The following is a 13,088-nucleotide window of genomic DNA, read 5'->3' as shown; positions in this document are numbered from 1 at the left end:
GTAATAGGATTTCCACAACAACATGCTAATGATGCATCTAAACTTGTATGCATAATTGCAGTATTAAGCAAATAGTGTGAACAGTTATGGTTGTGGTAAGGCTTGGGATGGGTTTGGTGTTCATACCTTACTTTACTAGCGTTTATTTGTGGAATTTGCTAGACTTTCTTATCCAGAAGGACTTACTGATGTGCTTTGAAGGCTCCATCAATAAATACATCCTGATACTGGTTCACAATTTCCAGAACACCATCAGTGTTAAACATTTGTTGGAGGACTGTATGAAAAGACAAACACTTTCAAAGACAATCAGTGACTCGGCTGTTCAGACATCTAGGGAAAGTAGTTTTCTGGGTCCCAGAATGGAGAAAAATCTTGATTCATGTCTTCCTTGTACCCTGAGAGATGGTGACTTCAGGTGAGCAGTGCTCAAAGATTGGAGGGAGTGTAGAGCAGTTCAGGGTACTTTAAGATAAGTGGTTGTTGGTCCATGTTTGGCTTTGTAGGTAAACATCAGTGTTTTAAAGGTATAGAAAGTCAGTAGAAGGAGAGTAATAATGGGGTGCTGTGAGAGAAATCTGGGTCAGTTCCGGAGGTTGAACGATGCTCAGAGGCAGACCTGCCGGTAGTTCGGTATTGAAATAACAAGAGACTGAACAAGCACATGAGTGGCCAGTGTTGATAGAAATCCTTCAGATGTAAAGGAGAAATCTGCATGAGCGTGTCAAGCATGTGAGGATCGATAATTTAGATGCAAGAATTAAAATCCGAACAATTTAAAAATTTTTGGAAATGTAATAAGGATCATTGTAATAATGATGAGTCTTAAAACAATGTCCAGGTATTACAAATGGACAAGGAATGTGGACGAGGATTGAGACAAGTGTCTACTGTCATTTTTTCCCAAGAAGTGAAATAATCTGCAATCTTTTTCCCAAGCTGTACAGAGTACTATATTGTGGTTTATTGCCTAAAGTGTCCATTAGTGTGCTCTGTTTCTGCTACACTAAATTTAAAAATTTGCATGCTTCTTGAGGGCACTTGATATATATTTTGCCAGTGTACAACATTCCCCAAAATGCTATATTACCCTAGATTAAAAAGCCATTACAAGTACCTTCAGCCAAAATCTTTATGATCGTTCTGATGATTAAGTAGCACGAATCATTAATATCTTGCCTGAGCCTTCACTGTCTAAGTTCCCATGAATGATTCCTGGAATATGTCCCGGTCACACATATAGTGAGCGAAGCAGCTATTCACATGCAGATATCCATATGCACCCGTATTAGCATCACGACTGATATTAAAATGTATCCCACGCCGTGTCACACTCCCCCTTCCCAGTTGTGGCTTGTATTTGGTTTATAAAAGCAGTGTATTCATTGTGGTCATGGGTGTATTAAGAATTCATATCCAAGGTAAATTTCAAGTGGTAGTCCTGTGGCTGAACAAGGTCTCACACACACACACACACACATACACAGTGTCATGAATGGAGAAGTCGTGTTCTTATGTCCAGAATATGCAGTAAACTCATTCACAGCCTAGCCACCGATCTGGAACAGTATAATAATGTTATTGAAATAGGATTTTCAAGTGTGTGTACTGCACTTGAAGGTTTTTTTTCTTCTCGCACCTGCTGCTTTGAAAGGAAATATGTCTACTTTCTATTCAACATATTTTCAATTCTGTTTACTTACACCAGTGTCTATATACATATTCTTGGAAGTCGCACACGCCTCGAATAAGGGTGTAACTGTGTTACGTTTCCTTGCTCAGATGGTCATTTTGAAAATTTTTATTTTACCTGGAAATGTGTATACAGTTTACATTAAAGAAAACTGTATATTTAAAAAAAAAAACATTTAAAGATTATACCAGGGTACACTTTTGACATATAATGTGTATATATATATATATATATATATATTTTAAATATATGTTATTATTAAATAAATATGTTTACTTTGGTTAATGCTATAAAGATGTGGAACATCTATTTTGGTAGATTTTTGTAAATATTCTTATTTTTTTCTCACCCTATTTTTAAGAACCCCATTTTTAAGACCTGCCTCTGAAACCTGCATTACATTATTTACCTTATAAACTCAACCTTCCATTTAATTTATCCACGCAATTATTCAATCAGCTAATCATCTGCGAACACAGGTCAAGAACCTCCATTAACGTTCATCAAACATCAGAATGGAGAAAAAATGTGATCTCTAAGAGAATGATTATGGCTGAAAAATGTTTGTTCCCATGCATTTCACTGTACTTGGTGTATTTTTCGTACAGCCAAAAGGCGATGCTTCTGCTGTGTTCGGAGCCACAATTCACCTTGCGATATTTTGTCATGTAAAAGGCATTCACAGAGGTGACATTTGCTCTCTGAGCACATTTTCTGTGTGTGATAGAGAGAAATGTTTACAGACAGGGGATATTTCCTCCACACGAGTCTGGAGACACAGATACAGACAAATCCCTCTCAGTCTTAATGAGCTTCCTGTAGTGCTGAATTTAAATCATTTGGATTTCAGCCAATTTTATTTTATTTTATTTTTTTTTTGTAATCCATGTTTATCTGGAAACTTTTAATGGAAATGTCTTGAAACACAACATCAAATAAGTAAGAAGATGTAGTGTTGGGTTACTATATAACAGCTGTAAACTTGTGTCCACTATAGAGACTTTTTATATAACTAGGAAAAACTCGGAAATGGTTGCGAACTACATAACTTGTAGATGATAAAAAAAAAAAATGTATCTGTAATTGGCCATTAAAGGAGAAAAACGAACAGTGTGTTTATAAAAATACAGAATGTTTTTCGTTTCTTTTCTTTATACACCATGCCACGTTAAGTGCAAAAGTATTGGCACCCCGAGATACCTTCCAAGCATGATTTGTATGGAAAAACAATTCATGTTAATTATTTATTTAAAACAAACAACAAAAAAAACCTTTCCTCTTATTATAAACACATTCTTCTGAAATATTTTTTGGAAAATAATAAGTGGCAAAATGCACCTAAAGAATGTTTGCTTAAATTCACATATCACCAGTTAAATTATCATTAAGCAAAATTTATAGAAAGCTATAGGACAACAATACATGAGCATTCTGTATGGGAAAAAAAAATAAAAATGTGTTATTCAATTATGTATATTAATCTAGTTTTATAAAGGGTGCCAATATTTCTGGCCTTGACTATGTCCAAGCCATAAGCGCAAGCAAAGAAATCAGAAATGAGATTCAGAAACACGTTCATTCAAACCTAGAGGAAATGAACTGGCACACATGTACACGTCCGGTTTTACTGACCAGAAATGTTGCTATTATGCTTGGCTTGCTTTGTGCAGAGGGGTGTTCCAGGCCTCAGTGTAGCGTTAACAGGTTTGAGAGGTGTGTTAGGCAGAAATGTCTTATCTGTTACCAGTAGAAAAAGTGTCTTAAGGAAGACGGATGGTTCTCAGCAGGGTGTATCTATTGTGTCTGTTCTTTTTCACTCCTGAGTGTGCAGTCAGCACAATGCCTGTCACCTCTGAGCAGAGGAAAGACTTGACTTCCAATGTGACTGTGTGTGTCTGTGTGTGTCTGTGTGTGTCTGTGTGTGTCTGTGTGTGTGTGTGTGTGCCATGGGTGCTCGGAGCTTGCATGTACTGATTAATTGTTCTGCTTTCTCTGAAATCACATTCAGATAGACTTATTTACACTGTCAACTAACATGGTCCAAATGGGACTTTAATTACTGCTATGTTAATAATTATCCAGATTTATGTTAGTCCAAAAACTACCCCTTCTTGGCCACCTTTTTACTCCATCATGCAATTTGCGTTATTAAACTCTGAGTGAACTCCTTTATTATGCTAAAGCCTTATAAAACTGAACAAATTCAGGGCCGAGATTCCCAAAAGCATTGCGGCAGAAAGTTTATTGTTCAGTGATACGCTGAACCACTGTAGACTTGAAGATCTTTCCTAGAAAGCCTGATCGTGAGAAACAAGCCTCATGTAGTTCATGCAATTAGTCAATCATGTTGCATCAGCATACTGTATAAAAATCACACTGGTACCGATCATGAGCATTTATTATTCACCTCACACATTAAAAATAAAAATGTAATCTCACTGATCTTAAATGTAGCATGGATGCTAGTCGAGAAAGGCTGGTTTCGGATTTTCAGAAACTGCTGATCTCCTGGGATTTCACATATGGCTCATTTCTACACAGAAGCATGTGGGGAAGTAGAAAAAATAAATAAAAAAAATTGAGAGAGCAGCAGTTCTGCAGTTGATGAAAGAGGTCAGAGTAGAATTGAGTGTTTTGAGCAACCAGGAAGGATACTGTAAATCAAATAACCACTCTACTAACGGTGAGCAGAAAAGCATCTCAGACCGTATAGTGAGGCTACAACATCAGATTCCCCTTCTGAATCGAAATACAAAATAAAAGTAGTTCAACATGCTTGGTGCAAAATGTATTATTAACTAGTTTCTTGAAGGTTTAACTTAACATGTGATGACTTGATCTTGTTAACGTCTCGGCTGTGGTTTAAATTTAGCCCTTGTTCAGCACCGTTTTAGGTTTTGCCAAAGACACTTTTCAAGTGTTGTTGTTCTCCATTATATTTTGGAATTCTCAGCAGGTGGTGTTTGTGCTAATTGCTCCTTTTGTTAAAACATGAGCATCAGTTAGTCTGGATAACACAACGTGTTATTTTGCTACTGGATCAAATCCTGGTTGTATTAAGTTAATTGCCTCGTCATCGATTTGTCACGATAAACAACAAAACATGAGATCAGACATTTAAAGATATAAGTTCCTTTATTTCCAAGGATTTAGAAATCGATGTCCAAGAAAAAGGCTGGCATGCTTTTTATATTAGTGCATGTTGCCATAGTATTGGCCATACAGTAGTATTGGGGATTGACGGATGATACCCGTTTTATCGTTATTATTTAGTATCTACATTACAAACACAAAAATGTATTTCTGTAAAAGTATTTTTTTAAAAATAAGATGTCCAAGTGTGGAACCACCTCCTGTTTGTTAGAGTGGAAAAGGATAAGAATTTGTAAAATATTTATGAATATAGCAGTATGTGCTGATAGCTAGGTTATGAGCCTTAGCACTTTGACCAGAGAAAGAACAACAATTCTGCTTAGAGAGCAGTGCAAATGGCAGAGCTTTATTTATTAAAGAAGGTGAGGAGCACTCAACTACAGTAGGTGGTATGATGTCTATTTCACCCTCAGGCCAGCATGAGGACAGTTTTGTCTGGTCCCAGATCATAGAGCTGAAGTGTTTCACTGGCAGTCTACACATTCGAACTGAACTTTTATCCGCTATTCTGTATATGTCAGAGTAAAAAAAAAAATCGATATATATACATTTACTAATCACAAATCAGTGTGGGGATGTCAACTATTAAGGGCAATGGGGACACCTAAAATATACTATATTGCCAAAAGTTTTGGGACATCTGCTTTTACATGAACATGAATGTAATATGGAGTTGGCCCGCCGTTTACAGCGATAACAGCTTCAACTCTTCTGGGAAGGCTTTCCACAAGGTTTAGGAGTGTGTTTATGGGAATTTTTGACCATTCCTCTAGAAGCGCATTTGTGAGGTCAGACAAGAAGGCCTGGCTCGCAGTCTCTGCTCTAATTCATCCCAAAGGTGTTCTGGTTGAGGTCTGGACTCTTTGCAGGCCAGTCAAGTTCCTCCACACCAAACTCACTCATCTATGTCTTTATGGACCTTGCTTTGAGCACTGGTGTGCAGTCATGTTGGAACAGGAAGGGGTCATCCCCAAACTGTTCCCACAAAGTCGGGAGCATGAAATGTCTTGGTGTGCTGAAGCATTAAGAGTTCCTTTCACTGGAACTAATGGGCCAAGTCCAACTCCTGAAAATCAACACCTGAATTCAGTGATTTGGATGGGTGTCCCAAAACCTTTGGCAATATAGTGTATATGGAAAAAAGGCTAATGTACTTGAAGAAAAATGTCCAACAAATTCAGTTCTGTAGTCAAATTCAACCGAGGAAAGACAGAAAACAGATGTAGAGTAAAAAACACTGTAGCAGGAATCATCATTTCGTAGCCTGTGTGTGGCTGCTAATTGACGTGTGGGTTGATGCAATCTGATGTTGTTTATCATCGCTGCACTAATTAAACAGACTAAAAATAGCAATGTCCCGAATCTGAATCATTTTACCATCAAAAATCAAAAAGAAAAAAAAAGAGTTGACCAGTGAGACTTATGTCATGCAACCCCTGGTCATGATGGTTTAGACTTCTTTGGAAACAATGCTATACGATTGCATATGATTACAAGAAACCTGATCTAGCAGATGTGAAAATCATGTAGCATGGCAGTTACAGGTTTTAAATGAATGGTACAATTGACCTCACAGTCAGGGGCAATCCAGACACCTCAAACAAGGGCGTGCCAGCTCCATCGGCATAATTTGTTCATCTTAAATGGCCTAGTGCCACCCGTACTTCCAGGGCATTGCTGTGTCACCGAGCCGAGATTCTACTGATCACATCCATCTGTTATTGAGGCTCAGCAGCTTGGACCACATCAAACTGGAAATGACGCCACTCCTGACCTGACCTGAATTCTTAAATAGTCCTTCTCGCTTCCACTGTATTAAAAAATATGACAAATTTATATACATATGCCATGGCTACATAAGGAGATGTGAGATGAAGGAGTATAGTGTATTTAACCGTTTATGTGTGTGCGTTGTTAATATGAAAGCCTTGAATGAAACACATGATTGTGATTTGTTCTTATCGCAGAAAATATTTTGACTGACGTTATTTAGTTACAAGCTTAATTGATGATGTCTGTATTGCTTTAGCATTATATAACTATCCAGTGTCTTGAGGAAAGGATGAAATTGACTGTATGGGGGAATCACACTCAGCTAGCAAGGATTAGGACTGACTAGACGTTAACTGTTTGATAAACTGACACCTTACACAATATGATATTTGTAGAAAGAGAGACTAGGTTTGATTTTATTCGTTTAGTGAAATTAATTTCATTGGCAAGTATGTTATAGGCAGAAAAACCCAGTTTTGCTACAATTCATCCACTGTGACATCCAATGGGTTTTACCAAACTGCCATATACACCGATCAGGCATAACAGGAAGTGAATAACACTGATTATTTCCTCATCATGGCACCTGTTAGTGGGTGGGATATATTAGGCAGCAAGTGAACATTTTGTCCTCAAAGTTGATGTGTTAGAAGCAGGAAAAATGGACAAGCGTAAGGATTTGAGCGAGTTTGACAAGGGACAAATATTTTTATTAAGGGACGTCTGGATCAGAGCATCTCCAAAACTGCAGCTCTTGTGGGGTGTTCCCGGTCTGCAGTGGTCAGTATCTATCAAAAGTGGTCCAAGGAAGGAACAGTGGTGAACCGGCAACAGGGTCATGGGTGGCCGAGGCTCACTGATGCACGTGGGGAGCGAAGGCTGACCTGTGTGGTCCGATCCAACAGACAAGCTACTGTTGCTCAAATTACTGAAAAAGTTAATGCTGGTTCTGATCAAACAATGTGATTTATAGAAGGTCATGTGATATTTCACTGTCACCACTTGGAGGGAACACTGATTATAACAACTACAGTGCAAGCATGATGGAAAAAAAGCATTCCTTGTCATATCCCGTAGCCCATATTTGCAGTCACAGAAATTCCACATGCTAATAATCCCTTTCTTTTTGTAAAAGTACTGACAGAGTCTCTGTTTGTGAAAAAAAATGTATTGCCATTTGAGAGATCTATCTATATAAAAATCTGATTTCTGAGCTCAGAAGTACTTTAGATTTGGAATGCCAAGACTTTATTTGCATAAAGTCTAGCAAAATCCCTCTTGTCAAATCTTCCTAAATGTTTGGAATGTTCTGTAGTCTGAAAGAAGGTCAGTAGTGAAGCTAACATGAAACCCCCAATGAAAGTGACATGATAATATCTTTCTTATTGCTGTCCTGTCTTGTTCTTTCCTCAACAGTAAAGTGGGAAAGGTTTACTGACTGTAATGTTTATTAGAGCCATTAATCTTCTTTAATAATTGGTGTGAGCCCACTGTGCTGTAAAAACAGTAATCAATATTAATGTGACTTGTATTTCTTTGGCAGTGGGAGAGATGTTGCATGTGTCCAGCACCTGCACCAGTGAAGCAGACCATTGGGAAGACAAAACTGTTGCAGAAAAGTTAGTAGGCTATATTTATTATTACAAACTAGCCCATTTATTCATGTGACACTTAGCTGTCTTCTTAGATTGTGAGGTGATAAACTCACCATTTTAGTTTGAAAAGTTAAACAAGCACAGCACTGGGGTGCCTTTAAGCCTAAATGTCTGAGTTTCTATTTTAGTCTGTCATTCGACCGTCATGTCTAAAGAAAATCAACACCCTTTATTGATTTTCATATTGTTTTTGAAGAATGATCCCCAATAACATCCAGAAAATGTTCCAGTTAACAAGAGCACATAAAACATTTCTTATTTGTCTGTTATGTACTGGTAATTTTGTAAAGTAGGACAATCATCTTCAATTATGGCCCATTTCAAGTTTGTGGTATAAGTAATTTTGCTTTCTGAACTTGAAGAAATCTGGCTTGGCATGTGACTTTCAAATCCATTTGGAAAATGACTCAATCATTAAGAAACCATTTGAAAATCTTTCAAAGGTAGTGCAAAATTAAACCACATACACACACCCATGAACAAAATGGAAAACAAAAGCAAATAATGTTGTTTTTAAGTTTCCAAAGCAATCTAATATCTCCTGGAAAATTACTAAATTGCCCAAATTATGTCCGGTTTTTATTGAATGAAATGCGTGTGGAGACTTCTCTGTAGCCTCTAAATAAAAGCTTGTATTTCCCAATTAATCACTAGATTATTATTATTTATAAATAGAAAGAATGCACTTTAAAAAAAAAGAGTGAATGAATGGGTTTGATTAGCTACGGAAATGTTTGAGTAAGAATATTATAGAACAGTCTGGCATGAAAGTCAGTGTTATTTTATTCATGCTTTTTCTAAAAGATGGCTGGCTACCGAAAATTAGTTCTCAGACATGCACTTTCTTGATTGAGCTCAGTTATAGGATATTACTTGCTCAGAATAATTCAGTAAAATCCATTTTAATAAGCCCTTCAGGCAACAGTGGCCCTTCTTTCCCCAACCGTATAACTCATTCTGACTGCTGTTCCCACATATGTACTGCCATTTCTGCCCAAGAAATTTTTCATGCTGGATCATAAAGATATGTTTGAATATTAAGTCATAAGGCATTTTTTTTTTTGCATGTTCTATCCTGCTTTCTGAATAGCAGTTTTCAGTACAACTGGTGTGTCAAAATAGGCTTCATTTTGACCATTAATGCAGATTCTCAGGCTTTTAGCAGAACTACTTGCAGAGAAACGTATGGTTTCATAACTATGTGCTCTAAAGGCTCGTAATGAGTGGGACAAATTTCTTTTAGAGCCAGAGAGGAGAGACAACACACAAAAAGAACTAGAATAGGTCCAACTGTATTCTTATATAAACTATTCTGACAACATAAGATACTATAAGATATAAACATAATAGAAATTACTGCGCTAATGAACAACTGACATGAACTATGACAATTAATTAATTCGGATATGTCATATTAACAAGTAAACAGTCCTAGAGAATAGAGGACACTCAATTGAAAGTACGGAGACTGGGAAATATTGGTCGCAAATACTCAACAGCAGTTACTTCCAGAGACTAGGAAACAATTAATTCGACTCACTAGAAAACCCTTGACACTAGAGCCCTATTTGGACAGGATTAGTTTTGCTGGCCGCAGTGCCTTGGCAGTAGGTCTTGTTTTAAGCTACACAGAGGACTAGCCGATATGCATATGCTAGCAGGACAATTGTGTAATGTTTCTAATTAATACATCATTGATAATTAGAGGGAAAAAATAGACATTATTCCATCTGCCCCATCTTTTCCAACAGCTGCCCAAAACTCTGTAAGCCAAGCAGCTCAGACTGCATGCAGGAAAACTGGCTGGCAATCTGATTTCATTTGTCTTGCTCAAGGACACAATGGGAAAACAGGGATTGTAACCCAAGTAGTCATGTAGGTCAAGATTTATTATGTGTGTTTGCAAAAGTGTTGCAAGCCAATCAGGTACTATACTGTTCAGTCATAGATTTGCTTCTTTTACCTGTCTTTTTAACCCTTTTGGCAATGCACTGGTGTTCTATTCTGTGGCAGAATAAAATTTAACTTATTGGATATTTTCAATCAGTATAAACAAATGAATTATTTCGGTGAACGTCTGCTGAAAGCTCGTGGCTTTCAATGTGAGATGCTTTTATTTCTGTTGGGATAACCTTACACAGAATTTTAGTGGTTAAAGATAACACCTTCAATTTTTTTAGCAGAAATGGGTTTGATATCACCATTTAGTTTGAATATTTTTACAGCTTTTTTGGAATTTTTCTATGAAAATATAGCCACTAGCAGGCTAGCTAAAAACAGAAATACTTATGAAAATCTACAAATTCTTAATACCTTGAATGTCTAATTTCCAGGGTGAACCTGATTTACTGATCACATTAATGTCCAGATATTAGAGATTCAAGGTGGTGCTGCATTAGACAGTTAATCAACATGATCCTAGGATGTTTTATTAGACCAGTCCACCAATTTACAAACTGGACATAATTGTTGTTTTTTTGCTGATACCATACTTCATGAGCTTAAATTTTCTTGGTCACAAGTGTAGGTTGTTCCAATCCAGATGGAAGGCTGTTTTTAGCTTGGCTAGCAATAGTGCTTAAATCATATCCTACTCACCCCTAAAGCATTTGGCCATACTTCTGTCATTAATTTATTGAATTAACACTCTGTTAAATTTGGCTTCAGCTTAATCCCATTTGGATTACAAATTAGTAGAGGATTCTTCAATAGCAGATGATCTCCAGATGAGTCCAATCAATGATGTTAACTCTTCCCCTTGATACAGCATCAATTAGAATTGATTTTACATTTAGCCTTAAATGAGTCACAGCTAAAAGTTTCCATGTTGTGGAAGTGCTGCAGGAATACTGTGGGAATACTCTGGCAATAGCAAAGTGCCATGTAAGAGGTCTCTTTGCTTCAGCTACATGTATAAGTATCCATTTAAACTGCCCAGTATGAAACTTGCAGCATTTCAGCCTTCTGTGTTGAGATTGTATCCCTACCGATTTGGAAGCCTCCTATCATCCAGTTGATCTTTCCATATGGAGCTAGAAAAGAGGATCTTGGCCCTGGCTCGGTTGGGCATTTATAGATCGTTTCACATCTCAATGGAATTCTCATTCCCAAGTGGTTTTTCAGAGGAGGCTTAAGGGGATGTGGTAGATCATCTGTGACCAAACACATTTTATATGCCAAGAGTAAGAGAGGTTGAATGTATGGCTTACTTTTGATGGCCTGCAAAACAACAGATCCTTCATACTGAGACACTCAGGGTCTAGAGGAGCAAACGTTTTACAGAATGTGGTAGAAATCATACTAGGGGACATTGAGTTCAAAAGATTGAAAAGTACAGAGACTGGAAAATATTGGTTGCAAATAGTAAACAACCCTTACGTCCAGATCCACTAAAATGGTACAGAAGTGGAGAAGGCACTTGACTCTAAAGCTCTATTTGAACAGAATTAATTTTACTAAGAGACCTCTGTAATAATCTCTTAATCAACAGTTAAACACTTGTGTCTGGACCTTAAGGTTTTTACAATGTACCAAATTGTTGACTTGGCCACTCCTAAAGTTTGATATCTCTCTGATAGGTCTGAGACCTTCACTTGCATCGACACCTCAGTGAACCACATCTTGAGTTCCTATGAACATCTTCCAATAGCAAATCCAACACTTGCAAGAATCGATTGCATATCTTTTATTTCCTTAATTTGCCAAGAAATAACAAGGAAACAGGCCACATCTGGTCATGAAACTGTGTATCTGTCAATTGTTCAATTACTTTTGAGCCTATCAAAATGGGGACTAAGTAATAAATTGATTAATACAGCATTTTTGGTAAACCTTGACTTAAAGTTGAGCATCTACATTTCACAATTTGTTTGCTACATTTCAAATCCATCATGGTGCTGTGCTAAGGTAAAATGACAAAAAAGGCTTGTGGACCTGATGGGTAACCTGGTGGTCCAGTGGCAGGATTCTTCAATCTCAGGGAAGGGAACCAATCCAGCCACTGAGACACTCAGTACTGGTCCCAAACGATGATCAAATAGGAGGGTTGTGTCAGGCGTAAAAATCAAATATCTGGATTTGTAACCATAATCAAGGTTAAGTTGAAAATGGTTAGCATCACCTATTTCAAGGTACAGTATGTTCTAGTCAATATACATATGTTGTATGGAACCATTTATAATTATATCACTGATAAGTATAGAAAAAACTAGACATCATTCCATCTGCCTCCTCTTCCAACAGCTGCCCAAAATCTTTAAGCCAAGCAGCTTAGACCACATACAGAAAACCTGGCTAACAATATGACTTCATTTCTCTTGCTCAAGGACACAGTAAGAAAGCAGGGATTATAAATCTACTAGCCAGGTAGGTCAAGATTTATTCCCTGTGCTAGCCAAGGTATTAAAGCAAGGCACATATTAGTAGTGAATCAGATATTATATGTAGATCAAGTGGTTCTGTTAAACACATGCAGTACACAATCTGCACCCACCATACAACCATACACATTCCACCTAAATCAAATATCAGCTGTATTTAAAGGTAGCAAGGTGCACTGTGAGTACCTTCTTTATTTCTGAACCTTTTCAAGCTGTGGCCTTGTGGACTATTTTTTCAGAAAATCTGATCAGACTGGCATTCACTTGCAAATGCAGTGTACCTTAGTCCACACCTACACTAAAATTGCTGGGTTAAAGATCATTGCTTTCAATTGGAAACCCGACTCTAGGTTTCCAAACACGCATCAACTCATCACGGGTTGTTTTAAACCAGAAACATCGGGTTTGAATGTTGCTTGTGGGTAAAATGATTAC

The 13,088-nt window shown here is 37.3% G+C and overlaps 1 protein-coding gene across 1 annotated transcript in view; it reads left to right on the top strand.

Annotated features, from left to right (window-relative positions):
* Positions 1-8,272, top strand: part of nicn1 (nicolin 1) — a 65,933-nt gene extending 57,661 nt beyond the window's left edge. Inside the window, exon 8 of the mRNA XM_058372990.1 lies at positions 8,163-8,272. The gene's annotated coding sequence lies outside the window, so the exon portion shown is untranslated. The remainder of the gene's footprint in view (positions 1-8,162) is intronic.
* Positions 8,273-13,088: the final 4,816 nt, after the last annotated feature.

This window comes from Hemibagrus wyckioides, linkage group LG21, assembly GCF_019097595.1.
Source record: "Hemibagrus wyckioides isolate EC202008001 linkage group LG21, SWU_Hwy_1.0, whole genome shotgun sequence".
Lineage (NCBI taxonomy): Eukaryota > Metazoa > Chordata > Actinopteri > Siluriformes > Bagridae > Hemibagrus > Hemibagrus wyckioides.
This window is presented reverse-complemented; position numbering and strand designations above follow the sequence as displayed.